A 14,837-nucleotide genomic window follows, 5' to 3' on the forward strand; every position below is an offset into this window, starting at 1 on the left:
CCATGCATTGAAAGCAGGTAAAAACAAATTATGTGTTTTATTTTACTGTGTTGGCAACAGAGAAGTCTGCCTTAAAAAACAATATAAATCATCTTTTACCTCTGCTCTCTGAAAATAATTTGGGGTTAACAAAATCTAAATTGCACCTGTCAGAGCTGCCAGTAATGTCAATTTTCACTGTCTGTGCTCTCCTTCCTCTCCCTCTGTATCTTTAGACTCAGGCAATAGCAGCACAGTTCCCACAATTAAAAAATGAAAGTGAAAGAAAGGAAGGGAAGAATGGTTACACTTCCTTTGGGTGTGGAAGAGGATAGATCTTAGCACAAATAGCATATAGGTACACAGACAAAGCACACCTGAAACAAGGCAGTACGCATGCACCAGACTGGGGATGTGGTGTGGTATGCGCCAAACCATTCATCTTCTTACCTAAATATAGCAGTTTCTCTATCTAGAGGTAAATATGTTAATGCTTTACGTGGAGAAAAAAACACTACATTGCCCTTTTAAATATCAAATACAGTAAGTCTGTCTTTGCTTAGAGATGTGAAGATAATGTGCTTGCAAATGCTAATGAAGTAGAACTGAGAGTAAATACTTTGTGGAACATAGATAAGAAACTACAACAGTTAGAGCTCAGTTGGCCTGGGCCAGAGGTGACAGTACAGAATCACAGGAAGTCTGAGCTAGAAGAATTTTTTTTTTGTCTTTTTAGGGCCAAACCCACGGCATGTAGAAATTCCCACGCTAGGGGTCTACACCACAGCCACAGCAATGTGGGGTTTGAGCCGAGTCCACCACCTACATACACCATAGCACATGGCAGCACTGGATCCTTAACCCACTGAGTGAGACCAGGGATCAAACCTGCGTCCTCATGAATGCTAGTCAAGTTTGTTTCCGCTGAGCCATGATGGGAACTCAAGCTAGAAGAATTTGATTAGGCTTCTATACATCAAATTTTAGAGGCATGAATCCCCTGTGTAACATCCCAGCGAATGGGTCATTTTGCCCTGGTTTTAAATACTTTTGCTGTAAAGATACTCATTAACTTACCACCAGTGCAACCAGCCTCAAGTTCTTCTTGTTTAGGGAAGATAAACTCATCTGTACTTTTTACACCTTCATTTGGTTCTTATTCTTCCCCTTCAACCCACACAGAAGAGATCAAATCCCTTCTTCTAACCCTTCAAATATTTGAAAACAAGCATCCTGACTTATAACTGTCCTGTAACTGAGTGGTCACTAACCTGGATTGTTTCCTAAACTGGTCAGAGCCCTCCATCCACACCACTCAGCAGCTGAAAGATCCTCATCCCTGGAGTTGATTGGTGGTGCTGCTGCTCAGGTGACGGGCCTGTGATAACGGTTGCGCTGTGTTGATGAGTTGCTGCTGAAAATACTGGAGCCAGAGAGGGGAGACCCTGAACCCAGAGTCCAGGAAAGAGCCCGAGTCTTCATTAAGGTGGTGGCAGCAAAGGCAGGCGCTGTAATATTTCACCTGTGCCAAAAGCACAAATCCCAAAACCATTACCTCATGTCATTACATTCAACCAAGCCTGTAACTTGGAAGTTGGGGCCTTGAGCTCCAGTTCCTCCACCAGCTCTGGCACGTGCCAGCTGCGGTTTAGATGACTTCTCTCCAGGAGCCTTCCCTAACTCCTGCCCCTCCCCCACCCTGAGACTGGCATCAACCTTCCTTGCACCCTATGCCCACCTCTGTTGTAGCACTCACTTCGTTGTGTTTTATTTTATTTTGACAGCATATGGAGGTTCCCAGGCTGGGGTTGAATCCGAGCTATAGCTACCGGCCTATACCATAGCCACAGCAATGTGGTATCCAATCTGCTTCTGTGACCTACACCACAGCTCGTGGCAATGCTGGATCCTTAACCCACTGAGTGAGGCCAGTGATCAAACCCGCATTCTCCTGGATACTAGGTGGTTTCGTTTTGGCTGTGCCACAATGGGAAATCTCCTCATTCTATTTTAATTACCTGCTCCCTTGTCTGTGTCTATTGTCCTGGAAGTTCTTTAAGGCTAAGGACTCAGTCTTGGTCTCTAGCACTTACCTCAGTGCCTGGTGTGTTCCAGAACTCATAAAATATTTGTTGAAAATAGAAGAAAGGAAAGAAAAAGACAAAGAGGGAGAAGATAAAATGAGGAAGCTGAAATATATTATCTATCTAGCTTCTTACAGCGAAGACTCTGCAATTCCTTGTTCTTAAATTCCCTCTTTAATGTCAACCTCAATTTTTACAAATTCAAATTTTCTCTGGTAAGAAGTTTCAAGTGGTTACACCAAATTAGAAGAACTATAAATATATATTCATACATGTGATACAATTTTAGGACTCAGATTTAGAGTTCATTTAATGAGCCCAAACTTTATTTTATATATGAGGAAACTGAGGCACAAAGAGATTAAGTTGTCTGCCCAAACCCACCTGGTTAGCGGGAAGACCAAATTTCAGACACTGCCTTGCTCCTTTCGGGCTGCACCCCATGGGCCTGCAAGCCTAGTAACTGCCCAGCCTGAAGCTGAAGAAAGAGCTGGGAGCAACAGAAGCATCGACGGTTTATTGGCTAGCTGGATCTTCCACAAAGGGTCCTGGATCACACCCAACCGTGTGGGCAGGACATAGCTACACTCTTCACTACCTGTGGGAGAAGGAGGCTGCCATTTATAGAGGGAATCTACGTCCAGGAGCTCATCAGTTACCAGGGCTAATTAAGCTCTGTAATTAAGAAGATTGGATAGTCATGTGGATGAAGCAGGGCCAGGTCGAGCAGGGGATGTAGAGAGAGCGAGAGAACAGCCATCTTGAACAGCCCAACTATAGAGCCCCCAGACCAGGATAGCTGGTCTCTAGTCTTCCTTTCTGAAAGAGCTGCTACAAACATGGCTACAAATAGAAGTGACAGATGTTTCCCCTTTTATGTGTTGGTTATATCAATCCACACATTTCTGGCTGTAAATGAAACTTTAAGAAACACCCTTCTCTGTTCCTAGACAAACTAATGAAAATCGGTTCTCTTTTCTTCCAGAAATGTCAGAGGTATTACCATCGTTCATCAGGTGACTCCTGTTAAGTTGTTTGCTAAACAGAGTTGCAGTCATTTGACCTGCTTTCAGCCAGGCTGGGTATCAAGGCTCAACATTCGGATGTTAAGCCATAGGGTAGTGCTGCCATGAGACCAGCTTCTTGGCGAGAAGCCCTGAGGTGCAGATGTAAGGTGACCGAGTGCAGGCTTGAGGCCAGGGCCCAGTGCTCAGTGCCAGAAACCTGAGCCAAACATTGGAACTAATTCCCAGGGAGCTGAATTGGTGTCAATTAAAATTTTAGATGAAAAGATCTTTTGTTTACTCTGAAGAACCACTTCATTTTATAAGCTCATAGGAAAACTAGATGTTTTGCCATTATACTTGGAATGTTTTCCAGAGGCCAAACCTTTAAAAATGAAAAGGAAGAAAGAGGAGGAGGAGAAGAAAAAGACAGTTTTAGATGACTTAAGAAATCAAGAAAATATTTCTTTTTTTTTTTTTGGTCTTTTTACCTTTTCTAGGGCCGCTCCCGTGGCATATGGAGGTTCCCAGACTCGGGGTCAAATCGGAGCTGTAGCCACTGGCCTGCACCAGAGCCACGACAATGTGGGATCCAAGCTGAGTCTGTGACCTACACCACAGCTCACAGCAACGCCGGATCCCTAACCTACTGAGCAAGGCCAGGGACTGAACCCACAACCTCATGGTTCCTAGTCGGATTCGTTAACCACTGTGCCATGACGGGAACTCCAAGAAAACATTTCTTGAAAGCAACATCTTTCATAGATATGCTAACTGGGAACCTTTATTTTTGTGTCTTGAAATATTCTGTGAAAATTGTCAGGTGGTACTGGAGTGAAAGTGGTAGTGATCAAGGTGAAGGCAATGAACCAAACTCTAGACCAATACAGATTTGAATTCACCACCACTTCCTAGCAGCTGACTTGTGTGCTATACTTAAGCACAGAGACTGTGTTACATATTGGGGTTTTCAACCTGACTGTGGTAGAATCATCTGCATGCTTTAAAAAAAAAACCTTCAGAGTTCCTGTTGTGGCACAGTGGAAGCGAATCCGACTAGGAACCATGAAGTTGCAGGTTTAATCCCTGACCTCGCTCAGTGGGTTAAGGATCTGGCGTTGCCGTGAGCTGTGGTATAGGTCACAGACTTGGCTCGGATCCCACGTTGCTGTGGCTGTGGTGTAGGGTGGCAGTTACAGCTCTGATTTGACTCCTAGCCTGGGAACCTCCATATGCCTTGGGTGTGGCCCTAAAAAGACAAAAAATAAATAAAAATTTAAAAAATAAAAATTAAAAAAAAGTCCCTGCCTGGGCCCCAACCCAGACCAATTAAATCAGACTCTCTGGGGTGGGACTCAGGCACAAACAGTTTTGGAATGCTCCTTGGTGACTCTAATGTTACAGACAAATGGCATAGTGATCATAGCTTTGATGCTGGAGTCAGTTGCTTGGGCTCAAACTCCACATATGCCCTTTCATGGAAATTGACCTTGGGCAATTAACCTGATTGAGCCTCAGTGTTCTCATCTGTACAAATGGGGTAGTACAAGTTAAGTGTACGGTTGAGGATTAAGTAATCCATGTGAAATACAGCATAATGCCTGCAACATAGTAAGTATTCAATTATACCTACTAGTTTTATTATCCATAATTCCTTTAATTCACATTGGTTTTAAAGCCCAGTTAGATCCTGTCCCAGTCCTGCAGAGAAGACTGAAAAATGAAATGTATCTTACTAATGAACATGAAAATAAGTGGGAAAACTTTAAAGGGATATTTTGTGCAACCCTCTTGTTAGATTTTGAGTGAAAGGATAAAGTTGAGTGAAAGAAGTCTGCTTTGACTCAGCACCCATGGAACCTTCTTGTTTATCGTTTCTCCACCTCACAGTCTTGTTTAAAAAAGAAAACGCTGAAAATATGTAAACAGAGAGAATCAAGGGAGATACAATTTGGAAAGTGGGCACTAGGGGCTGGATGCCTCTAGCTAGGAAGATATTTCTTAGTTCAGCAGTGTGTCTCAGTAGTTCTCAAACTTTAATATACATCAGAGAATCATCTAGATGCTTGTGAAAACACAGGTTATTGGGCTGTGTCCCCCAGATATGCGGGGAGGAGGTCTGGAATGGGACCTAAGAATTTGCATTTCTAACAAGTTCCCAGGTGATGCTGAAGCTACTAGTCCAGGAACCACACGTTGAGAACCACTGGTGGTCAGACGTGTAGCTCCTGGTGATCGGGATGTTCCTCAGCCTTGTTGGCTGTTCAGGTTGCTTTTCCACCTGTGCCCATACAGAGTTGGTGGGCACCCCCAAAATCTCCTGATGACCTAGGTACTGCCATCAAACAGAAAGTTGGTTTTCTGTTCAGTAGTCTTTTCTTTTCATCTTGTGTCTTTTTAGGGCCGCACCCGTGGCATATGGAGGTTCCCAGGCTAGGGGTCAAATCAGAGCTACAACTGCCAGCCTACACCACAGCCACAGCAATGCCAGATCCCAGCTGTGTCTGCAACCTACACCACAGATCATGGGAATGCCGGATCCTTAACCCACTGAGCAGGGCCAGGGATCGAACCTGGAACCTCATGGTTCCCAGTGGGATTCATTTCCACTGTGCCACAACGGGAACTCCAGTAGTCTTTTCTTGACCTTGTACCCCTTGAAGTTTGCTTGATACGCAAGTCTTAAGCCCCAACAGTAGAGTTCCAGAGTTCATTTCAGAGAATGGCTGGGTATTCATTTTTGCCCACTCATCTGCCCTACCCCCCCTTATTCCTGATCCCCTCAGGGTTGCTGCATCTCAAGACAGAGCCTGGATCCAGCACTGTGCTTCCACAGAGGCCTCTTACTTGTACCTAGTATAGTTCAAACTCAAGAATCTGGGATTTGAGGTGCAATCTCAACCTCTTTATTTAAAGAACGTCAGGGCCATTAGGAAATTCAGGCCAGTGTTCTCCAAATCCAAGCCCAAACGCTATAACAATCCTGAACTGCATATGTTATTAGAAACTTGGGGTGATCAAGGCTTATAACTCAGTACGCCCACAGTGCATCTTTCCTCAAGATCATCTTATTCTTTCAACTTCACAGTTTGTGTTAATATCACTTTTTACCATAGTTGCCCAGACTCAAAACTTAGGTATCATGATTCCTAATATTTATTGAGTACATAAATCCTCACAACATTATGAATGGATATTATTCCTTCTATATGAGCAAACTTAGGCTTAGCAAAGTTAAGTCATAGCTAGAATGTAAACACCAGAATCTCTGTCAGTTTTATTCTCTGATATAGCCCAAGTGCCTAGAACAAGGCCTGGCCCATACTGGTGTTCAGTAAATATTCACTGAGTGAGGGGAGGCGGGTTATACAACGAACGCATGGAATCTGGGATTTGAAACCAGACCCATCCTAATCACTGCACCACACTTGCTCTGGCTCCAGTTTTGGCTTTCCTTTTATAATCCCATAAACTCATCCTTCCAAATCAGTTCTGAGACCTAGCAAGTCCATTATGATGTTTCTTGCATTCAGCTTCTTTTTTTCCCCATTTCCGCTGCCACCAACCTAAAGTGATTGCTATTTATTACTTGAACTATTGGGTTTTTTCCTCACCTAAAGTCTTTCCAGGCCCCTGTGTTACCTATACAACATTTTGGGGGTTTTTGTTGTTGTTTGGTTTTTTTTCTTTTTAGGGCCACACTCGCAGCATATGGAGGTTCCCAGGCTAGGGTTGAATCTGAGCTACAGCTACTGGCCTACACCACAGCCACAGCAACATGGTATCCAATCCGCTTCTTCGATCTACACCACAGCTCGTGGCAACGCTGGATCCTTAACCCACTGAGCAAGGCCAGGGATCAAACCTGTGTCCTCATGGATGCTAGTCAGATTTGTTAACCACTGAGCCATGATGGGAACTCCTACGTTTACCAGATGGCTTTTTGTTAAAGCACATTCAATATAGATCATAACTCTGCTCAAAGACAAAGAGGAGTTGTGTGGTATAATTAAAAATTAAGGAACTAATGATAAGAAAACCAGGGTTCTGGTCTCAATTCTGTAACCTTGGACAAGTTTGTCCAGGCCTCATGGTGTCAGTCAGGAAGTCCGGCTGGGTGATTTCCCACGCCAGTGTTGTCTGGTGGTTAGATGCACCCTGTCACTGGAATCCTACCTGGAATCAACTAGGAGGGGCCATTGTGCCTCCTTTAGAATAAGATGAGTACCTACATTTCTATCCAATGAAGCCAAGCAGTTTGAGTAACGCCAGAGAAGTAAAATGAGGAGCTATGGCTGTTGGGGAAGGAGGTATGACTACTTCGATCTCTGGTTCCTAATGTGGAGTATGGACGGGGCACAGACTCGGCCCGTCTCTGATGTCAGCCCATCCCTAGTGCACAGGTCCTCACCTCACTGATGACAGGAGAAGCTGTTGACATCTCAATAGCTTCAGGCCACCAGCTTTGAGCTGTTGTAGAAACCCACTAACTCTCTAATCCATTAGGTGTTGGCTCAAGACATACAAATTTGTCTAATGCTTAGGAAACTGCTTAGAGGGGCAAAGAGGAAAGAGGAAATGAAAATGGTTGTCTTGTTCCTGATAAACTCTGTGTCTTGCGCTGCACTTATTGGTCAGGTGGCCTGGGACAGGTCGCTTATCCTCTCTGAGCCTTGGTCTTCCCTCAGCTTTGCATGTAGAGGCTGGGGATGAGCATATCAACCAGGCAGGATCGTTGCGAGATGTAGTGTATAAAGCTGCACCAGGAGCACAGGAGATGTTCAGGAGCTTTTATCCTTCATCTTGCATCCTGCCCTTGTAACATGTCCATGTTTATTTATTTATTTTTATTTATTTTTTGTCTTTTTAGGGCTGCACCCACAGCATATAGAAGTTCCCAGGCTAGGGTTCAATCAGGATCTACAGCTGCTAGCCTGCACCACAGCCACTTCGGATCCAGGCCACACCTGTGACCTACCCCACAGCTCACGGCAATGCCAGATCCTGAACCCACTGATCGAGGCCAGGGATCGAACCCGTGTCCTCATGGATACTAGTCGATGCGTTACCTCTGAGCCACGATGGGAACTCCATATGTCCATATTTAAAAACCCCTGCGGGCAGAGAGAGAGAGAGAAATCATTCCACAGTGACAACTCATAGTATTCCATGTACTCTGTCCTTGCGTACATTCAGATTTTGAAAATTATATGCTCTATTTACTAAAGAAGCTTTCCCCACCCCTTTGTAGCTACTAAAAGAAAAGGATGGAAAAGGAAAATCAGAGGTTGTTCCTGGCTTATCTGTGGCTGAAGAAAGGAACTAGGGTGGTCCAGCGAGCAGCAGTATTTCCTCCGGGTGAACTAATGAACACTTAGACGGAACAGCTGCATCATGGTCGGGGTGGGCTAACCTCGTCCCCCCACTTTCATTAGATAGTTATCAAGCCTTTAAAGTGCAGTTGTGGCTGTTTAAGTGGCTGACAGTCATCATGGCAACCAAGAAAATGTATGTGACAAAAAAAAAATTACATCTCATGAAACTTTGGAATGAAGTAAATGTGTAGGATGTAATTATTTTTTAGAAATTAAGGGAGGAGGAGTTCCCGTCGTGGCGCAGTGGTTAACGAATCCGACTAAGAACCATGAGGTTGCGGGTTCGGTCCCTGCCCTTGCTCAGTGGGTTAACGATCCGGCGTTGCCGTGAGCTGTGGTGTAGGTTGCAGACGCGGCTCGGATCCCGCGTTGCTGTGGCTCTGGCGTAGGCCGGTGGCTACAGCTCCGATTCAGCCCCTAGCCTGGGAACCTCCATATGCCGCGGGAGCGGCCCAAGAAATAGCAACAACAACAACAACAAAAAAGACAAAAAGACCAAAAAAAAAAAAAAAAAAAAAAAAAAAAAAAAAAAAAAGAAATTAAGGGAGGAGTTCCCGTCGTGGCGCAGTGGTTAACGAATCTGACTAGGAACCATGAGGTTGTGGGTTCGGTCCCTGCCCTTGCTCAGTGGGTTAACGATCCGGAGTTGCTGTGAGCTGTGGTGTAGGTTGCAGATGCAGCTCGGATCCTGTGTTGCTGTGGCTCTGGCGTAGGCCGGTGGCTACAGCTCCGATTCGACCCCTAGCCTGGGAACCTCCATATGCTGTGGGAGCGGCCCAAGAAATAGCTAAAAAGACCAAAAAAAGAAAAAAAGAAATTAAGGGAAATCGTCCATTCATTCCGCCTTCAAATATTTATTGACAGCTACTATTGTGACAAACTGTTCTAGGCAGTGGGGCTACAGTGGTGGCCAAAACAAAAATCCCTGCCTTCTTGGAGTTTCCTTTCTGTTAGGAGATATAGGAAGTAAACAAGATAAATTAGTAAAATCTGTAGTAAGTTAGGAAGTAGTTAGTACTAAGGGGAGAAATAAGGCGGAAAAGAGGACTAAAAAATATCGAGAGGAGTTCCTGTCGTGGCTCAGTGGGTTACAAACCTGACTAGTATCCATGAGGATGAGGGTTCAATCCCTCATTGGGTTTAGGATCTGGCTTTGCTCTGAGCTGTGGTGTAGGCTGGCAGCTGCAGTTCCTATTTGACCCCTAGCCTGGGAACTTCCATATGCCTTGGGTGTGGCCCTCAAAAGCAAACAAACGAAATATCAAGAGGTGTTGCAATGTTAGCTGGTGGTCCAGGAAAAGTCTCAGGGATAAGTTTCTTTTGAAGTAAAGACCTGACAGAAGTGATGAGCCAACCTTGAGGATGTCTGAGGGTCAGCTTTCAAGACAAGGGTCCTGAGATGGGAGGGCGCCTAGTGTGTAAGCTGAGTGGGGAGGAAAAGAGGTCAGAGAGTAAACAAGCCAGTTGTATAGGGCTTTATAGGACATGGTAAGGAAGTCAGCTTTCATGCAGAGTAAGAGGAAAAGCCCCAGGGAGTTTAGACAGAGGAAAGATATCATTCAACCCATTTTTGCTGAGTGCTTGCTCTGTTAGATTCTATTGTAAACATTTTATTTGTAATCCTCACAATTACCTCGTGAGGTAGGACCCACTACTTTCCCCATTTTACAGCTGATGAAGTGAAGGCCCAGAGAGGTTAAGTAAGTTGCGTGAGGTTGCACAGCTGGTAGGGATGTGGTAAAAATTTAGCCCAGGCCAACTTTTAACCACCTCATTGTCCTGACTTCTCAAATGCTTAAGAAATTGAAACTGGGTTTCTTTTTTTTCTTTCTTTATATCTGTCTTCCCAGAGTAAACTTAGAACAAAATCACTTCATACTCATTAATAAATACAGAAATTCTTAAAGTGGTAAATATTCCCAGCTTTATGATTTTGAGGTTTTTTTTTTTTTTAAAAAAGCCTTCAGATTGGCATATTAACAAGCATCTTGACATGTCTTGCTTTAATTATGCTGACAGCTATTTCTTTTTTGTTTCTAATGTAGAGGTTGATCAGGAAAATTTGTGTTTTATTGCTTACAGTCTTACCTTAATGCTACCTAAATCACTACTATATGATTTGGCATCTATAATTTATCATTTTCCTCAGCTATTAGATGAAATGCCCTTTAAAGCATTCCACAGCAAGGTGAACAGAAGTCAAAGCTTGCAAAGTTCTAGAAAAAAAGAATTGCAAAGAATCATTAAAGAATAATGAAAGTTGATTTATATAGCATACAATATCAGGGCTGCCCAGTTTAACAAACATAATTATTCCAAGTCGTTTTCAGAATGCCTCACAATTTCAGCACCTAATTTTCCTCATCTTTTAAGGAATAAAAACAGAAATGCCTTATTTTTTTATAAAAACTCTAAAAGCAAAATCTTTAATTCATTTCTCTAGATTTCACCAAAGCTAAGGCTGCAACAATAGACGGTTTAAAATACAGAAAACCCAGATTCCTTTTACTGTGGTGTGGCTTTAACATTCTACTGCTGTAGCCAGAAGTCCTTGGCTTCTGGGGCCAACTGCCTTTTGCATGCTGATTTTGCAGAGAGAGTCTCTCAGGAGTTATTACTTTTGAGTAGTATCTATGATGACTTCAGTCTCTGCAGGAAGTGGGAGGTAGCATAGTTTGGAAATGAAAACACTGAGGGAAAAAAATCCCTCCCAGTAGAATCGTCAACTCAATCTAATTTTAGGTTCCAGGCAGACCACATAGCTAGCTGTACCTTCAGCTACCTACACACGTATGCCTCTCTGGTGCCCATCATTGAAGGCTACAACCAGGACTTAAGGAAAAATAAATACAAAAATAATTAAGTTTTCTATCATAACATTTTTTAGTAAAATAGGTGATGTGTGAGAATGCCTTGTCTGTGTACCCCCACGTTCAAGTATTCATGGTGCTCAGAATAAGGTCAGTCCAAAAGGGTTTCTTTCTATTTTTACACAAACTCTATTTAATTTTTCCTTTAAACTTCTCACAACAAAAAGGACTGACAGTCCCAGGCTTAAGACCTCAGAAAACCGTATTACTGAGTTATGTGAAACAGGAATACGAGACATTTTTGATAATAGTTTTTACATGGTAGCTATTTTGATAGAGAAACAACTAAATCAACTCTAACAAAGGTCTTTGGAGAGGAAATGGTTAAAAGGGCATGTTTTGTCTTTTCTAAAAGGAAAACCCACAGCAAAGTATTCCAGTTAGGGATAAATTAAAGAGCACTACCCTTTTCTGGAAGGGCCAGGAAGTCAAACTCTTGGCCTTGAGCTGTTTCTCACCCCCACCCAAGCCGACCCTGGGAACAAGCCACTCCTGACTCTGTGTGACCTCAGTAGCTGCTGCCAAACCTTGTCATTCCTCTGGAGAAAACAGCCAGGGATTTTCACCAGAGGCCTCCGGCCAGCATCAGACTCAGGAGATGGCTCAGGTGCCAGGGGCCTTTCTGTGTGGGCTTTCATACTGTCTGCAAAGGAAAATTCACTAAACTCACTGAAGCCAAATCTGACATTTTAAAAAGTCTCCAAAAGAAGTTTCTTAAGCTGTTTTGCAATTAGAAGATTAAATTCTCATTTCCCAGATTGTTTTCTTAAATATAATTCCTTAAATTCCGCGGCGATTTTAATCCACGACACTTACTGGTATATAAGAAAAACAATTCTGGGAGTTCCTGTAGTGGCTCAGTGCAAACAAACCTAACTAGTATTCATGAGGACACAGGTTCGATCCCTGGCCTCGATCAGTGGGTTAAGGATCCGGCGTGGCTGTGGCTGTGGTGTAGGCCAGCAGCTTTAGCTCCTATTTGACCCCTAGCCTGGGATCCTCCCTATGCCATGGGTGTGGCCCTAAAAAAAAGACAAAAAAAAATTCTTCTGTTTTCAAAATCAATATAAAGCCTACAGATGTGACATCTCCGAATTTTATGTTGTGGTTAACTGCCTTATCCTAACATCTGATGAATGTATGTATTTGTAATGTTCTTTAGATGACCTATGCCTCTAACATGTGGTTAGCTGGGAGACTAGGGCTATAAGTGAAGTGCCCCAGACTGCTGGGTTTGATCAAGCTCTCATGCACTTTTGACCTCTTTAAAAGAGGATTTTGCTCTGTCGATAGCATTTAAAATTGACTTGTCCTTCAAGGTCTAGCTCAGTTCCTGCCTTCAGCCTAAATCATTGCCTGACCATTTTTTTTGTTTGTTTGGGTTTTTTTTTTGCCTTTTCTAGGGCCGCTCCCATGGCATATGGAGGTTCCCAGGCTAGGGGTGGAATCAGAGCTGTAGCCACCAGCCTACGCCAGAGCCACAGCAACTCAGGATCCAAGCTGCCTCTGTGACCTACATCACAACTCACGGCAACGCCGGATCCTTAACCCACTGAGCAAGGGTAGGGACCGAACCCGCAACCTCATGGTTCCTAGTTGGATTCGTTTCTGCTGCGCCACGACGGGAAGTCCATTGCCTGACCATTTAAGTTCTCACTGAGATCTGCCCTCTGGAATCACCTAAAGCCCTATTACCTGTGCTGCTATTATGGCATGTGGCTATGTCATCATACACCAACATGTATTCACTGACTTTCAAGGGTCACGTGCTCTCTTTTCAGCTACCTACATGGCCACCTAGCATGGTGCTGGGTACGTGTGGATGCTCCATGGTAGAGCTGAGTCAAGTGGACTTAATAGTCTTTTTCATCATTTCCCCTATGGGCAATAGAATTTGCATTATTTTTTTTTTATTTTTTTCATTCACTGTTCCTTAGTAACCCAGAAGCAACTAGAATGAGCTGCACGTTAGACAGTTCCTGGAATAGGTTGGTCACTTGTGTTTTTTGGCTTAAATGTCACTGCTCTGTCTCCTATGGAAAATGGGAGACAAATTGCATTCCTTGTGATTGCAGTCATTAGGGAATTACCAGTGAATATAAAGAGAAAAAATAAGCTAATGGAAAAAAGAAAGAAAAGAAATAGGGAAAAGGGTGAGAGGAAAAGAGATGGAGAAGAGGCAAAGAACCACCCCCCCAAAAAAAACGGTAAGCCTACTCTCTGATGTAAATAATGTTTCCTTTTTAAATGACAAAACATAAAGACTCCTTGCAAGTGCATTTAATGGCTGATTCCTTGCACATCTTAATACTGTCTGCTCTTTGGGGAATCGTATGCAGAAAGAACTGCCTTTCCAGTTGGAATTAGGAATCAACTGGAAAGGCAGTTGCTCTAGGAGAAAGTAAAAGCAAAGCCTAGTAACACTGGTGCATTGTATGCGGCAGTAAGAAAATGACAACTCAGAATGAAGCAGACTTCTCTCTATGTGATCGGCTGGCTCTGCCCTCAATGAGTCCAGGAGATTTCGCCTTTTATAGGTTGAGCTTCCCACTGGCAGCAACTAAAGCGGTTCATTATGCACATCTGTCACGTGATCCACTTCATCAACCAAATGGAACTGGGAGAATAAGTCACCCTAACAAGATCCTTCAGTGCATTCCTAAAAACTACTTACAGATGTACTCTTCCTCTGAGGGGATACAATGAGTTTCCTTGTACGGTGCTGCATGATACAGGAAGTGTATTATCCCCGTCCAAATTCAGCCATACCGGGAGGAAGCACGTGAAAAGAAAGCAGCTCACAAAAGCACACGCAGCTTTTGCAAAAGTCCTGAGAGGGGCTCATACACCAATTTATGATAACGGCAGATAAAATCCCAGGCCTCTGAAGCTCAGTTCATTACAAATGCTAATGTCCACACAGGGAGAGCAAACCACATCAGCATTCAGCATCAACACAAACCCCGATAATGCCTTTTATTTATGGTTGTCAGCCGAGTCCCCTCAGCACTGTGCCAGATCTCCATTCGTGCTGTAACTTTCACTCCTTTATGTGCTTTCATGACTAGCTAGGTTATGTACCCATAAGCGATTTGTGCTTTCAAACTGTGCCTGGCGAGATAAGCAGCCACACATCCAATCTTGAAATCAGGAATGATTTTGTTCACATTCAGATCAGGTAGAGTGAATGATTTTGTCGATGCATCCAGGAAGAGTAAAGCCTGCCATTGTTAAATCTCCCCGTTTCCGTTGTTGTGATCAATTCATCATTCATCGGAGCAGCCAGCAGATATTTACTGAATACCTACTGTGTGCCAGGCACTGTTCCAGGCATTGGAGATCTACCAGTGAACAGAGTTCTACCATCAAAAAGATTACATTCTAGAAGGGGGGGGGGCATAGGGGAGACAGCAAATAAATAGGTAATATGTCAGAGTGGGGCAGTTGGGACAGGCTAGTTATTCTGTGGTAATAACCCAATATCTCAGGGGCTTAAAACAACAAAGTTTATCTCTCACTTACTCT

At 43.6% G+C, this 14,837-nt stretch overlaps 1 protein-coding gene across 1 annotated transcript in view; it reads left to right on the forward strand.

Annotated features, from left to right (window-relative positions):
- LOC102167874 (translation initiation factor IF-2-like) overlaps positions 1-14,837 on the forward strand; it is a 77,269-nt gene that overhangs the window by 57,077 nt on the left and 5,355 nt on the right. The window lies entirely within an intron of this gene.

The sequence above is a fragment of the Sus scrofa genome, chromosome 1 (assembly GCF_000003025.6).
Source record: "Sus scrofa isolate TJ Tabasco breed Duroc chromosome 1, Sscrofa11.1, whole genome shotgun sequence".
Classification (NCBI taxonomy): Eukaryota; Metazoa; Chordata; class Mammalia; order Artiodactyla; family Suidae; genus Sus; species Sus scrofa.